Consider the following 14,099-nt stretch of genomic DNA (forward strand, 5'->3'; position numbering starts at 1 on the left):
TGTTGGCAAGGATATAGAGAAAAGGGAACCCTCTTGCACTGTTGGTGGGAATGTAAATTGGGGCAGCCGCCATGGAAAACAGTATGGAGGTTCCTCAAAAAATTAAAAATAGAACTGCCACATGATCCAGCAATTGCACTTCTGGCTGTTTATCTGAAGAACATTAAAATGCTAATTTTGCAAAGATATATGCATCCCGTTGTTCACTGCAGCATTATTTACAATAGCCAAGATATGTAAACAACCTCAGTGTCCATCAATTGATGGATGGGTAAAGAAAATGTGCCGTCTACCAAACGTAAGGTAGATAGCTGGTGGGAGGCGGCCGCATAGCACAGGGAGATCAGCTCGGTGCTTTGTGACCACCTGGAGGGGTGGGATAGGGAGGGTGGGAGGGAGGGACACACAAGAGGGAAGAGATATGGGAACATATGTATATGTATAACTGATTCACTTTGTTGTGAAGCAGAAACTAACACACCATTGTAAAGCAATTATACCCCAATAAAGATGTTAAAAAAAAAAGAATCTGAAAAAGAATATAAATATATCTATAACTGAATCACTTTGCTGTACACTTGAAACTAACACAACATTGTAAATTAACTATACTTCAATAAAAAATAAATAAATAAAAGAAAAAAGAAAGAAAAAGTGCCGTAAATACATACAATGGAATGTTATTCAGCCATACTAAAGAAAGAAGTATTGCCACTTGTTACAACATGGATGGGCCTTGAGAGCATTACACTAAGTGTAATCAGACAGAAAGACAAATACATGATCCATATATGTGGAATCTAAAAAACAACCCCCAAACCCAAAAACCCCCACAAAACTGAACTTACAGAGGACAGTTCAGTGGTTGCCAGAGGCGGGGCTGTGGGGTGTTGTTGTAAAATAAATAAGTCATTGGGATGTAGTGCACAGCAAGGTGACCATAGTTCATCACACTGTCCTGCATACTTGAAAGGTACTAAGAGAGTAGATCTTAAAAGTTCTCATCACGAGAAAAACAATTTTTGTAACTATGTGTGGTGACAGATGTTAAGTAGACTTGCTGTGGTGATCATTTCACAATATATACAAATACCGAATCATTATGTTGTATACCTGAAACTAATATAAGTTATATGTCAACTGTACCTCAATGAAGTACACACATTGCATACACATATACAATTTTCCAGTAGCTGTAGTAAAAAAGTAAAAATGAAACAGGTGAAATTAATTTTAATATGCTTAATTTAACCAAATGTATCCCAAATACTATCATTTAAGCATTTAATGAATAAAAATTACTAATGAAATATATTACGTTGTTTTTCACTAAATCTTTGGGGTTGGTGCGTATTTTAGAGTTATAGCACAGTTCAGTTCAGGCGAGCCACACTTATGGGGCCACTGGGTACCATGTTGGTATGTCTTGGTCTTATACACTTGGTTAGGTTAAGGGGTTTCTCTTACCAATACTGTTTCAATTTCTGTGAGTTTTCACTATTTCTTTGGGTCATGCCAGATCATCAGGCATCGTGTCTTAGTGCTTTTTCTCCTTCTGACAGACCTCTCAGAGTCATGCTATTTCTGTCGGCGTGATGCCTTTTTAAATTCAAATTGATACGAATTTCAAAGGCAATTCATCTAGAAGACCATAGTCAACGTATTTTGTGTACAGTTAGTTTTAGTTATTTTTATTGTGGTAAAATATACACAACATAAAATTTACCATTTCAGCTGTTTTTTAAATTGTACAGCGCAACAGCATTCAGCGCATTCACACCGTTGTGTAAGCATCACCACCATCCATCTCCAGAATGCTTTCATCTTCCCAAACTGAAGCTTTGCACCCTTTAAACACCAGCTCCTAACCTCCCCTCCTCCAGCCCCTGGAAACCACTGTCTGTCTCTATGAATCTGACCTCCCTAGCTACCTCATGTAAGTGGACTCATACAATATTTGTCTTTTTGTGCCTGGTTTATTTCATTCAGCACATTGTCTTCAAGGTTTATCCATGCTGTAGTGTATGTCAGAATTTCCTTCCATTTTACAGGGCAATAATATTTCATTCTGTGCACATACAACATTTTGTTTATCCATCCATCCACTGGTGGTCGCTTGGGTTGTTTCCATCACTTGGCTATTGTGAATAAAACATCTGTTCAAGTCCTTGCTTTCAATTCTCTTGGGTATACACCCAGGAGTGGAATAGCTGGATTGGATAAAATTATTTTTAAAGCCTAACTAGTCAAACCTATAATAAGAAAAGGTGGTTCGGGGCATCCTTACCAGCAGAGTCAGTGGACTTGAGAGACACTCCACAGCGTCTCTAGCAGGGACTCTATTTTGTAAGCATCCCAACAGTTTCACAGTCACTGACTCATGGACAAAGAATCCTCTCAAGTTACCTCAGTCAGTTCAGTATATTTTTAATTCTGAATGAGCCAAGTTCTCCCAGTGTGTGATTCAGTGGGTGCAAATTAGGCATTTAAGAAGATATAGTCATACTTTTGGAAAAACAGTAAGGTCTCCTAACGGTGCCACTAAATCTACCAAAATGGCCTAAAAAATGAACCCAACTCTCAAAAGTTCCACTGTGCGGTGTTTACGTTGTGCTAAAAGGCAAATGTGAGTTTTCTGCAACTCCCATGTACAATTCAGCACTTTTAGAGAGAAAAAGAGGCTGAAGGGCTCTGAAAAGTTTGTGCTGGGGCTGTGAGAACTATTTCTAGGCTGGGAGCTGCCCTGACAATCTGCTCAGTTTGCACTGCGGATGTGGTCCAGGCACATAAAGATGGCGAGCGTGGTCCCTGACAGCTTGCAAATGCGTCCCCTCCGCTGCAGAAAAACGCTGGCCCCAACCAACCCGCGTCCTGCTTGAACCTCGAGGACACATGCGGAGGATGTCACGGTTGGCCCCCGGTTTTGCTTTGAAGGGAATGTGTTGCTTTTTTCAGCTCTGATGGTCCTTCCTAATCTGCACTCGCAAGGTGTAAAACATTAAGGGAGCACCTTTATTATTTTGTCCTGTTTGAAGCAATAGACAGCTGCTGACGCTGATTTAAAACAGAAGACAAGCGACCCCACTGTAATCTCCGAGGTCAGTTTATTTGGATTATTCTCTGAAACTGAACTGACCATGAGCTCCGACAGCAGAGGTGAAGGCGTGGAGGGAAGGCGGGTCTTCCTTCCCGCCTGGAGCGTCGTGACTCTGGGGACACGTGTGCCCCTCGGACTCGGGCAGACGCTGCACGGGGCCCAGGGGTGCTCGGTGCGCTCCCGTGCGCGCACTCCGGCTGCGTGGCCCTGTCACCCGCGAGGGTAACGATGTGAGCACCTTCCTCAGGAAGGGTATTTACTCACGCCCTCTGGGCGGAGCACCGACGTTTCAGAGGAAGGCTGAAAGAATTCCTTAGGAGTTTAGACAACCCTCGATTCTTTTTTTAAAACAGCTTTACTGAGGTTTGATTGATACACAAAGAACTGCGCGCTTTTAACATGCGCGACTTGAGGATTCTGGTCATGCCAAACAGCAGTCTCGAGAGCACCACAGTCCAGGCAGGAGAAGCACCAACGCCTCCCAGAGTAGATGCACACGCAGGGCCGACTCACTTTGTTGCAGAGCAGAAACTAAGACACCATCGTCCAGCAGCTAGGCTCCAGCAAAGGTGTTAAGGCATAAAACCAAAAGCGCCTCGCGGAGTCTGCCTGTCGCGTGTGCGTGTGCGTGCGCGTGTGTGCGTGTGTGTGATGGCAGCGGAGGGGCACTTGCCCTGAGCGCGTCTGAAGTGCACGGCGCTGGGACCGCGGGACCGCGCGCGGCCCATCTCAGCACTTGGTCCTGCGGCGGAACTCGGACCCCGGTCCCCGACAGCCCCTGCCGTGCGCTCTGCTTCTGCGACCCCGCCCGCTTTCGTAGCCTCACGGAAGCGGGATCGGCCGCGTTCGGCCTTCGGGACTGGTTCATTTCGCCGAGCATCGCGTCCCTCGGGAGAAAGTCCCCCGTCCGCTGCCGCCCCGTCAGCTGCAGCCCGGCCTCCTCACGGACGACCTCCGCGCCCTCGTGTCGGCCCGCTCAGTCCTCCTCCACGTATACTCTGCTGGGACTTTGCTCAAAAAAACCGCCGGCGCTGACTCAGACGTGCAAAAGCGTGCGTAGCTTGAAGTTTTACCCGCCTCCCCCGACGGCGGCCGGACGTGACCTGGCCAGCTCGGGGGGGCCCCGGGTCTCCCGGGTGAAAACAGCCCCTCTGGCTGGGCGGCGGCCATCTTCTCACAGCGCACATTTATAGGAAGCCGTCGCGCTGCACGCCTTAAAGAGATGCGATTGTTGCCCATCACACGTCAGTAAAGCGGAAAGAAGACTTTTAAAGGACCGAGTAGCGTAAAACGGCGCCCCGGCGCGAACGCCGCATCCTTCAGGCTGTCCCCGCCCCGGTCCCGGGGGGCCAGGGCCCCTGCAGGCGGCGCGACGCCCGCCCGGCCCGGCGTCCGGGCCCCCAGCGAGGCGGCTGCCCCGGGCGGAGCGGCGGGGGGCGCAGCCGGGAGGGGCCCCGCGTGAGTCCCACCCCGCCAGCCTCCGGGCCCGGCCCAGCGCTGCCTCCCCCGCACCCCGGGGCCGCGGCGGGGGACTCGGGGGCCGCCCGGGCTCCGGCCGCCGAGCCGCACCTGCTGTTGGGCGGGCTCCGGACCCCGCCCGGCCCTCTACCGGCTTCTTAGGTCCCACAGGCTCCCAAGTAGGCCCAGCATTTGGGGCGCCCTTTCCCGCCTCTGCCCGGCGCTCAGTCCTCCCAGAACAGAGGCGCTTACTCTCCCCTGTGTGGCTGGCAGTTCTGGACACGTGTTCGCCTTCGTCCTCCCTGAAGCCAAGCCTCCAAGCTTGTGATGTAGGAAGTCTGCTGCGAAAGGTCTGAGAAAACACCCTACTCCTGCTTGAAAGTCTGATTTCTTGAGACTACGATGCGCCTACCGACTTTATATTAAAAGTCCAGTTTGAAACTCAACGCTGAGCAAGGGTTTCTTTTGTTCTGGGTGGTGTTGTCTCCCCTTCCCTGTAAAAAAACTGTCTTCAGCTTCTTGGCTCAAGGGAGGGGAAGCTGCAGGGTTTGGAAAACAACCAACTAACCAACCAAACCAACCAACACAAAAACCAGCTCTGGAACTACTAAGGAGGAAAGAGACATTGTACGGCATTTCAAAATCTCACCCACTGTAATCGGCCAAGCTAAACTGTTTCTCTTCCCCCGCATATGCCGGACGGCCCTGCTTCCACATCTTGCCCGCGTCGCTCCCTTCCCTTCGAATACATACAAGAATTCAGTTTTGACTTCACACTTGCTTTGCTGTTGTCTGGCTTTTCACATTGCTTGGTGAGAAATTTTTCCTTTGATTCCTGATGTATTAAAAGCAAGTTAGCAATGAAGCGATGAAAACTACTTCTTAATGATTCTAGAGCTGAACTTATACGCCACACAGTTTCAAAATGAATGAAACACAAAACATTATGTACGGTGGGGAAACTCTGTATAACCCGACGCCAGCTCCTAGTGGCTGAGAGTCCTCTGGTCTGTGAGAGTGATTTTACCCACTAAGATTTAGACAAGACTCTAGAGAGTGAACCTCTAGAGAGTGGCAAACTCAACACTCTGAGTATTTCCAGGAATTCCTGAGCAGGACACATTCTTCCAAGTCACCTCACGATTCTGGTCATTGCTTGCTTCCTGTCAGTGTTCAGTTCTTCCCAGCCTCACCTCTGGCAACTGCTCCCCTTTCCTTCCTCCCTTCCTGCCCTTGTGAGCGCAGATATGTAACACAACTCCTTTTCTCTGATTTCTGAAAAATGCCACCCATCCAAGACAAGTGTGAGTGGGAGCCATTTGCGGAAGATTCTGGGGTTAGGGCAGCACTGAAGAAAGCCTCAGTCTGTGAGAGCAGCCTCAGCGCTGTCTCTTAGCCATTCTCTCCATCAGGAACCTCCCACTCCTGGGCATGTATCCGGAGAAAACTCTATCATTTGAAAAAATACATGCACCCCAATGTTCATAGCAGCGCTATTTACAATAGCCAAGACACAGAAACAAACCCAAGTGCACATCAACAGATGAACAGTCTAAGAAAATTTATATATATATATATATATATATATATATATATATAAAATGTCTCATGTATCTATTCCATTATATATATAATGGAGTATTACTCAAGCATAAAAAAGAATGAAATCTTGTCATTTGCGGCAACATGGATGGACCTAGAGATTATCATACTAAGTGAAGTAAGTCAGCAGAGAAACACAAGTATTACATGATTTTGCTTACATGTTGAATTAAAAAATAATACAAATGAATCTATACAAAACAGAAACTCACAAAGAAAACAAACCAAAGGGAAAGGGGGGAGGGATGAATAAGGAGTATGGGGTTAACAGATACAAACTACTGTCCATAAAATAAATAAGCAACAAGGATTTACTGTATAGCCCAAGGAACTACATTCAACCTCTTCTAATAACCTATAATGGAAAATAATCTGAAAAAACCCCATATATATACACAAATAACTGAATTACTTTGCTGTACACCTGAAACGAACACAATATTGTAAATCAACTATATTTCAATTAAAAAAATTAAAAACCTGTCACTGACATCACCTGCCTTGTTGGGCTCTTTCTCCCTCACCACCTATGTCTCTTCCCAGAGTCTCGCCTATTCCCAGCACCAACTCCTGGCCTTGGTGATGCTATCTTCAGAGATTTAAATGTTTTTGTATCAATTAGCTTTTATTGCTTCACACACACACACACCCCTGTCGTTCCAAACAACTATGCATTTAGCTCGTGAGTCTGCTGGGCAGCAATTTGGACTGGACTCCGCTGGGCACCTCAGGCGTCTGCTGGCAGTGGCAGACTGGCTTTGTTTTTAGAGGCTGGGCTCTCGTGTGTCTAGGGCCTCAGCGGGACAGATGGGCTGACTTGAATCTGCCCGACGCAGTCTCTCACCCTCCAGTAGGCCAGCCTGGGCTTGTGCACAAGGAGGTTGGGCTGGGTTCCGTGAGCACAGGCAGAAGCACCCAAGGCTTCTTGAACCTTAAGAACAACTGGTCCACCAACTCTTCACTGCATTCTATCGGTCAGAACAAGTCAAAGGTCTCCACTCAATGGCGTGAGCTACAAGTCACACTACAGCAGGTGTGTCTCTAGCAGGCTACTTACTACAGTTTCTTCTTTCTCTGATAGTGATTTAATTCTCTGTGCCTCACTCTGAACCCGTCCACGACAAATCCTCAGGGCTATCTCTCCACAATCAATAGTCCTTAAATTGTTTTTACAAAAATTACATTTTCCCCTTCAGAGGAATTTTGCGGGCACCTCTTAAACTTCTGGGTTGTTTCTTCCCAAGAACACGTAGAAATAGTGCCAGTGTGTGTGTGTGTGTGTGTGTGTGTGTGTCAATGGGTGGGGAGTTGTTAAGAATAAGTCATTATTTTGGCTCCTGGGATTATGATGATAATTTAATTTTTAATTTTCAAGACGTTATTGTAGTGTCTTTAAGATAAGCCAACAGTATAAATACATATTTACAGCTGCTTTATTTTGTTTTATTCACCACAGAAGTACATGAGGACATGCATCCTAATACTCCAGTGTGGTGATCAGTCAGGTTTCTAACTATCCTGATGCTTGCTGTAGAAAATAGGTCACACACAAACTGTGAAATAGATTTAAAGTCCACTGGAGATAATTAATTGCTACAAAATGCATCAGAAGGCAAAGATCCTTTCTAATTCAATTTTCAATAATGGCAGAGTTCATGAAGAACTAAAAGAGAACTGAAACTTCTGTGAAAGTAATAATAAAAAAAAAAGACATAAAATTCCTTTCCTAGGGAAAAGGAAAGAAGCTGATGAGGAAAAAATAATCAGTTCTGGGAAAGCAAATTTCAGCAAGTTTAGGGCACTGGCAAAAAAAGACTTGGGAAGAAAGGAGTCCAAAGAGCTGGATGGCCTTTAAACAAACAATTTTGGCAGGTGAACAAACTGTATGGGACATGAAGGACAGGGAACAGCCTGCCAAATTGGCAAAACGGAACTATGCAAAGTTCTGAAGGCAAATTAGGGAACTAAGAAAGGATGTCCAGCCAGATCACCAAGGATGAACACATGTGTAGGGACCACATCAAAAGTGAGAAAGATAATACAGTGTAGGGTAGGCATAAAAGACATCAGAAAGTAGTTAATCGGCTGCACTAGCAAAAACCAAGTTATTATTGACCGTGTTATCATTCGGTTGAATAACCACCCCTGGATTTCACATTTTTCCGTGCAAGCCTGTTGCCTGGCACCACAGGAGGCCTTTTGGAAGAAGAAGGATTACCGTGGCTGTGTGATCATCGAAGGTGAGGACGCTCCGCTTTCAATGACCCTGGATGACGCCAAGCCAGATGGATCGCTGCCCGCCATCATGGGCGTCATCCTTGCCTGAAAAGCTGACCGCCTTGCTGAGGTCCATAAAGAAATAAGGAAAATCTGTGAGTTCTACGCCAAAGGGCTAGGATGGATCCCCAGAAGCTTTACACCCGGTGCACTACGACGGGAGAGGAGCAATGCTCCGGGGGCCGCCACACTCCTTCTTCCCCCTGGGCTCAGGGCTCAGGACAGGACAGAAGGGCGATTCGCCAGCCCGTAGGCAGTATCTGCTTTCCAGGCACGGAGACTGCCACACAGAGAAGTGGAGAACGGGCGGCTAGAGAGGTCTTGAATGCTCTGGGGAAGGTGGCAAAGACAGACATATGAGTCCAAGAACCTGAATCAGAGAATGCTGCAGCTGCAGACACCACCCACACCTTCTGGGAGAGGAACCTGCTTTCTGTGACAGGCCTGCTGAAGATCATGGGATTTTCCACATCGATAACTGCCCTGTGGTTTGTGGTGTACAGATTCAGGCTGCTGACCCAGTCCTGAAGTTTCAGTTTCACGCTTCTTGCTCTCTCTTTCCCAGCATCATAACAAGGAAAATATTGACAGATTTAAAGGCTATGTCATCGGATTATCTTTAAGTGCACTGATTTATCCCTCAGTTTAATCTCAGTGTATCACCTCCTTAATTTCAGTAAGATCAAGCTCCACCTTGTGAGTTGTCTGTAGACCAGCTTGTATTGATTAGTAGAAAATAACTTTGTTATCAATTTCTTAGTTTCAAGAAGTTAAACTTGATGTGCTCATAAGAAACAAAAAAAATCATTATATAGTATATTAATCTATGATATCATTATAGAATAGTGGTATCATTGTTATCCCACTTTACCTGTGTTCACTCAGTCCTCAGACTAGACCTAGGGGGATTGGTAATATTTATTATCCCATTTTACAGAGGAGGAAACTGAGGCACAGATACTAAGGCTATTGGTTTTTGAAGGCATTTGAAGTGGCAGAAGTTTTTCCTTGGTAAGTTACTGAGTAAAAGTCACGCGTCATAACTTCAGACTTACTAGTCTCTTTTACTTTCCTTGAACATTCTTCTGCTGTGTTTCAACTGAGTACTAAGTACCCCACCAAATAGGGTACTTAGCACTCAGCTGAAACACAGCAAATGCACGAAGGAGAGACTGTCTCTGTTATTCATCCCTGGCCAAAGCTACCCTTGTGGGCTTTTATTGTCTATGCAGCTTCTATCTTCCGGTATCTTCCTTTGGTGATTTTTAGTTTAAAGATTACATAATCTTACAGTTAAGCTTAAACATCTAGCCTTACAATTACATTTAAATATGTGGCACTTAGTAAACGGTCATTAATATTGATTGAAGGCATGAATAAATAAAGCATGACATTGGTTTTTAAAGGAAAAAATAGGCTTCCTAGAAAAATAGAAACCCTAATTCTTACACCACCACTTGGGCCAATGATAAGACTAAAGGAATACAAAAATGGGAGACAGCCTGAACTAGCTGTGGAAACTAGGAAAAGGGGGCATTTACATGTCAGAAACATAACAGAATTTCTGCTAAATATATTCGGAATAGGAACAGACTAAAGGAAGTTACGGAAGGTCAAGTGTGCAGAGTTTCCAAACAACTTCTATCATCTAGCAGTATATCTTAAATTTTTTTCTAGGTGAATTACCACTTCAGTTGCTTATGAACAACCCATTCATCGTATGTATGCTAATTTAATTCTTAGTAGCATTTAGACTGCATCAAGTTTTGCTTTTACTAAACTGGCACGGAGCATCAAGAATTTTCCTTATTTTTAAAGGCAACCGCTTGCAGAATGAAAAAAATAGAATTTTCAAAAAATATAAGGAAAAAAGCAAATAAGGCCAAGTACATATAACAGAAGATTAAAAAGCAAAAGGAATTGCAAAGAAGTTTAAAACCGCAAAATAAGATGACAGAAGAGCAAATATACTACTAAGTGTAAGTGGATGAATGTATCTCATAAGAGGTTTAAAAAAAAGCCCTCTGTGTTTGTGTCCAGAGCAAACTCAGTTTGTTCAGTTTATATAAGGCACTAAAAGAAAAGTTACACATAAAAATTAGAAGGCTACTCAACAAGAAATTATGCAAACGTTTGTATGAAGGACCTGGGTTCTTTCCTTCTCTCTGCTCTGTGCTGGCTTTTAGGCTTGTAGCAAGACGGCTGCAGCAAATCCAGGGGTGACACGAGGAACAGCCATCGTCAGGTGGCGGGGGAGACCACGGCTCTACTCAGAAGAAGGACGCTTTCCCAGAGGCTCCCCGCCTGTCAGCACACTTCATTTTGGCCGACACTGAATCTCATGCCCAACAACCAACCAACTGGAAAACAGAATGCACTCACCCGTAGACCAACCAGTCTGAGACATTTAGCTGTGTGAAGGAGAAACAGGTGGTCTACCTGAGCAAAACCGAGCTTCTGTTGGAAGGAAAAGGGATAAATGGCTTTTGATTAGGCAACCAGTGATGATCACAACAGCAGATAAATGTTGATCAAACGAAAGCTGATATATACTTAACAGACTTAAGGGCAAGAAAGCATTATTAAAGACCAAGAGTTGCTTTACTTAATGATAAATTCACCAGGAAGACATAATTATTCTGATTCCCTATCCTCCAAATAAAAAGACGTAGCCTCAAAATATATGCAGCAAAAAGCAAGCAGAAGCACAAGGGGGAAATTAACAATTTACGATTACAGATCATAGTGGATTGAGCAGACCAAAATTTAGAGAGAAATGAGAAAATATGAACAACAGAATTGAGCCTGGCATAACTGCTACGTATGTGTATACACTGTGTACGTAGCTAGTCCCACAAAAATATAGTAAATACGTATTATTTTCAAGTACACATTGAACATCTTCAAAAATGGATCATATTCTTGACTCTAAGGCACTATCAACAAAAAAACCCAATGCATGAAAATCAGAAATACAACCAACAGCTAAAGATAGCCAAGAAATCAATATATTCAGAAATTTAAAAACCCACTTCTAAATAATTCATGGCTCAAAAAGAAATCATACTGAAAACAGCCAAATAGAACTGATCGACAATGTAAACCCTACACATTAAAAACTCACACAGGATTATTTGCAGGGAGAGTTCTTTCTAAGCAAACCGGAGCTAATCTTTTTTTAATAGCATATTTCCATCCAAAATGTTGACATTGATAGAAGAATTCAGGGAAACATTTGACTTCTTCCATGCACACTGGGAAGACTGCCCTCTGTTCTTTCTTTCCCTGGGTGTTTCCATGAAGTCTCAGCTAGAGTCTGTAGGCTGTTCACTTTATTTAACATTGTTGTAGCAATTTTACAGAACCAGCCAGTCCAGTAAAGGTCAGCCCTTCTGTACTGCCCCCAATGCCCCCGCAGAGGAACGTTTCCTTTATCCTATCCGGTGGTCATCAGAAGAGTCTCTCACTCCCTTCCTGGACCACGCTACCAGGAAATCGAAATTGCCCCGGGTATTGCCAAACTAAACATCTCCGAGTCGACTCTTATCATTAGCTTCACAACTCTGCCCAGGGGTGACCTCCTCTTCCTGGAACATCCTCATATGTGTATTTACAAATCTGTGGATTTTAGTTATTAGTCCAAAGCCACGCAGCATTTCCCTTCTAGCAGTCACTCAAATGAACTGCGTGGCCAGCCTGATGCAAGGAAAGAGGAAAAAATAAACATTTCAGTGTCTGCCCTAGAGAGGGAGGGTTTGCAGAAGAGTCTTTCACTTGGCCTGTCTAATAGGGCTGATAATAAACTCAAATAAGGAAGATGAATATGATGACTTCAGCTTCCACGTACATCATAAGAATAATCCATTCTTGTTATATTTTAAATTGATTTCTTCTCATGGGTATTTAAAAATCCACAAATATTTTTACAGATCATCTGCTATGATAAAGAGTGATTTTGCACATGGTTGCATTAAGGAAAACCCATTTTAGTTTCCTTTGACTTCACCCTAAGATCTCAGATGTTGGCACTCTTAACCGAACAAAGGATAGACTTCCTTAAGCATGTTTCATGATAATAGCTTTCATTTTATTTTGGTTGGCTAGATGTATACTGCCTCTCCAAGACCTCAATTATATAACCTGGGATTTCCACATTGTTTTTGACAGAAAAGTAGAACAAAAATAAGTTATGCAGACTAAATTTGAAACACATGATATGGAATTGAAAGGACTTAGTGATGAAAAAGTTGTCTGAGTTAGGGTAATCAAATCTTGAAATAGATTTCTTCTTAAACAAGCAAACAGTTCAAAGTATTTGGCTACACATCACTGTTTTCTCAAGCCTGAAAAGATTATATTGCTCCATCTCTCAACTATAGTATATTTACAGCTGGACTTTGAAGCTGATGCAGTAAACATCAAACTCTTACCCCAGTCTTGGGTTATAGTCTCCATTAAGCCTCGGTGAGGCTCTGGCTTCAGTATCACAGACAGCAAGCAGAATTTTGTACACTTGAGGAAAAATAGCAAGGTTGTGAAAACCATGGACTCTTGCAACAGACGTTCTGCTTTTGTCATTCCAATAGGATTAAGCTGCTTTAATCTTCTAATGCTATAGAGCCAGGCTTATATTAGACTCTTATTTAATACCTATTATTCAATACCTTACAGGTTCTTAACCTATTTGGAGGTCATAGACACTTGTGTACATCTGATGAAAGCCATGGATCTGTATTCTCGAAATTTTGCCTGTCATTTCTATCCACATTACAGACCCTGAAATCCACTCGTGGATCCCAGTTAAGAATCTGTATCCTAAGGAATCTGAGAATGAAAACTCTGGGAAAAAAGAGGATTTTGAGTAGTTTTTCTTTAACTTTTGGAATACAAGATCCTCTAATTGAACATTGGATGTATATAGGGGCCATCCATTTTTAGGTAAATTTCTTTAAAAAGATTCATAAGGATTTAAAAGAAAAGTATGTAATTGTTGAGGGATTTTAACATTTGCAATCTTTTCACCAAAAATCCACATCAATATCACAAATGAATAGCTAAAGTGTTAGGTCCGGGTCCAGGTCCAAATGGTTTTGTTTTTTCGTCTTTATTCTACCAGATAAGAAAATTCTAACTCACAACTCATCAGAACTGGCAGAAAATGTTTTCTGGCTCTGACAAATGGATCTGGATATCTGGATTGAAATTATAGAGAAATTTCCAACTGAGGACTCTACTTTCAGCATTCTGTCAAGGACTAAATCAAGGAATATAACACACTCAAAAGCTGGACTGTTGTACGCTTCCACTTGGGAGTTAGGGGCAAATGGTTTCCATTCTTTGGTTGCATTTGACTCTGGAAAGCATTCCCACTGTTACAGCATATGTATGTGGTTTTATAATGTGCCCAATATGATGTCATTATTTTTTTCCTCTAAAGATGGAAGAAAATTGAATATTTGGTGTTTGAAAAGTCATACACACAGTGATAGAGCTGTTTGCACCAGAGCTTGGTTTGCTTAAGAAATTCTCTTATCTCCCACATTAAAAATTAAGTTAATTTTGGCTCTGAAGTGACAGAATCAGGCTATTAACAAAAACAACTAGACTGCAACACATGTTCCTTTAGCAAACCACTGGAAGTCATAGAAACGGTCTCTATGACCCC

The 14,099-nt window shown here is 43.4% G+C and overlaps 1 pseudogene; it reads left to right on the top strand.

Moving 5' to 3' along the window:
- Positions 1–8,131: 8,131 nt before the first annotated feature.
- LOC132419156 (amine oxidase [flavin-containing] A pseudogene) lies at positions 8,132–8,962 on the top strand (annotated as a pseudogene).
- Positions 8,963–14,099: the final 5,137 nt, after the last annotated feature.

Source organism: Delphinus delphis, chromosome 2 (genome assembly GCF_949987515.2).
Source record: "Delphinus delphis chromosome 2, mDelDel1.2, whole genome shotgun sequence".
Taxonomy (NCBI): domain Eukaryota; kingdom Metazoa; phylum Chordata; class Mammalia; order Artiodactyla; family Delphinidae; genus Delphinus; species Delphinus delphis.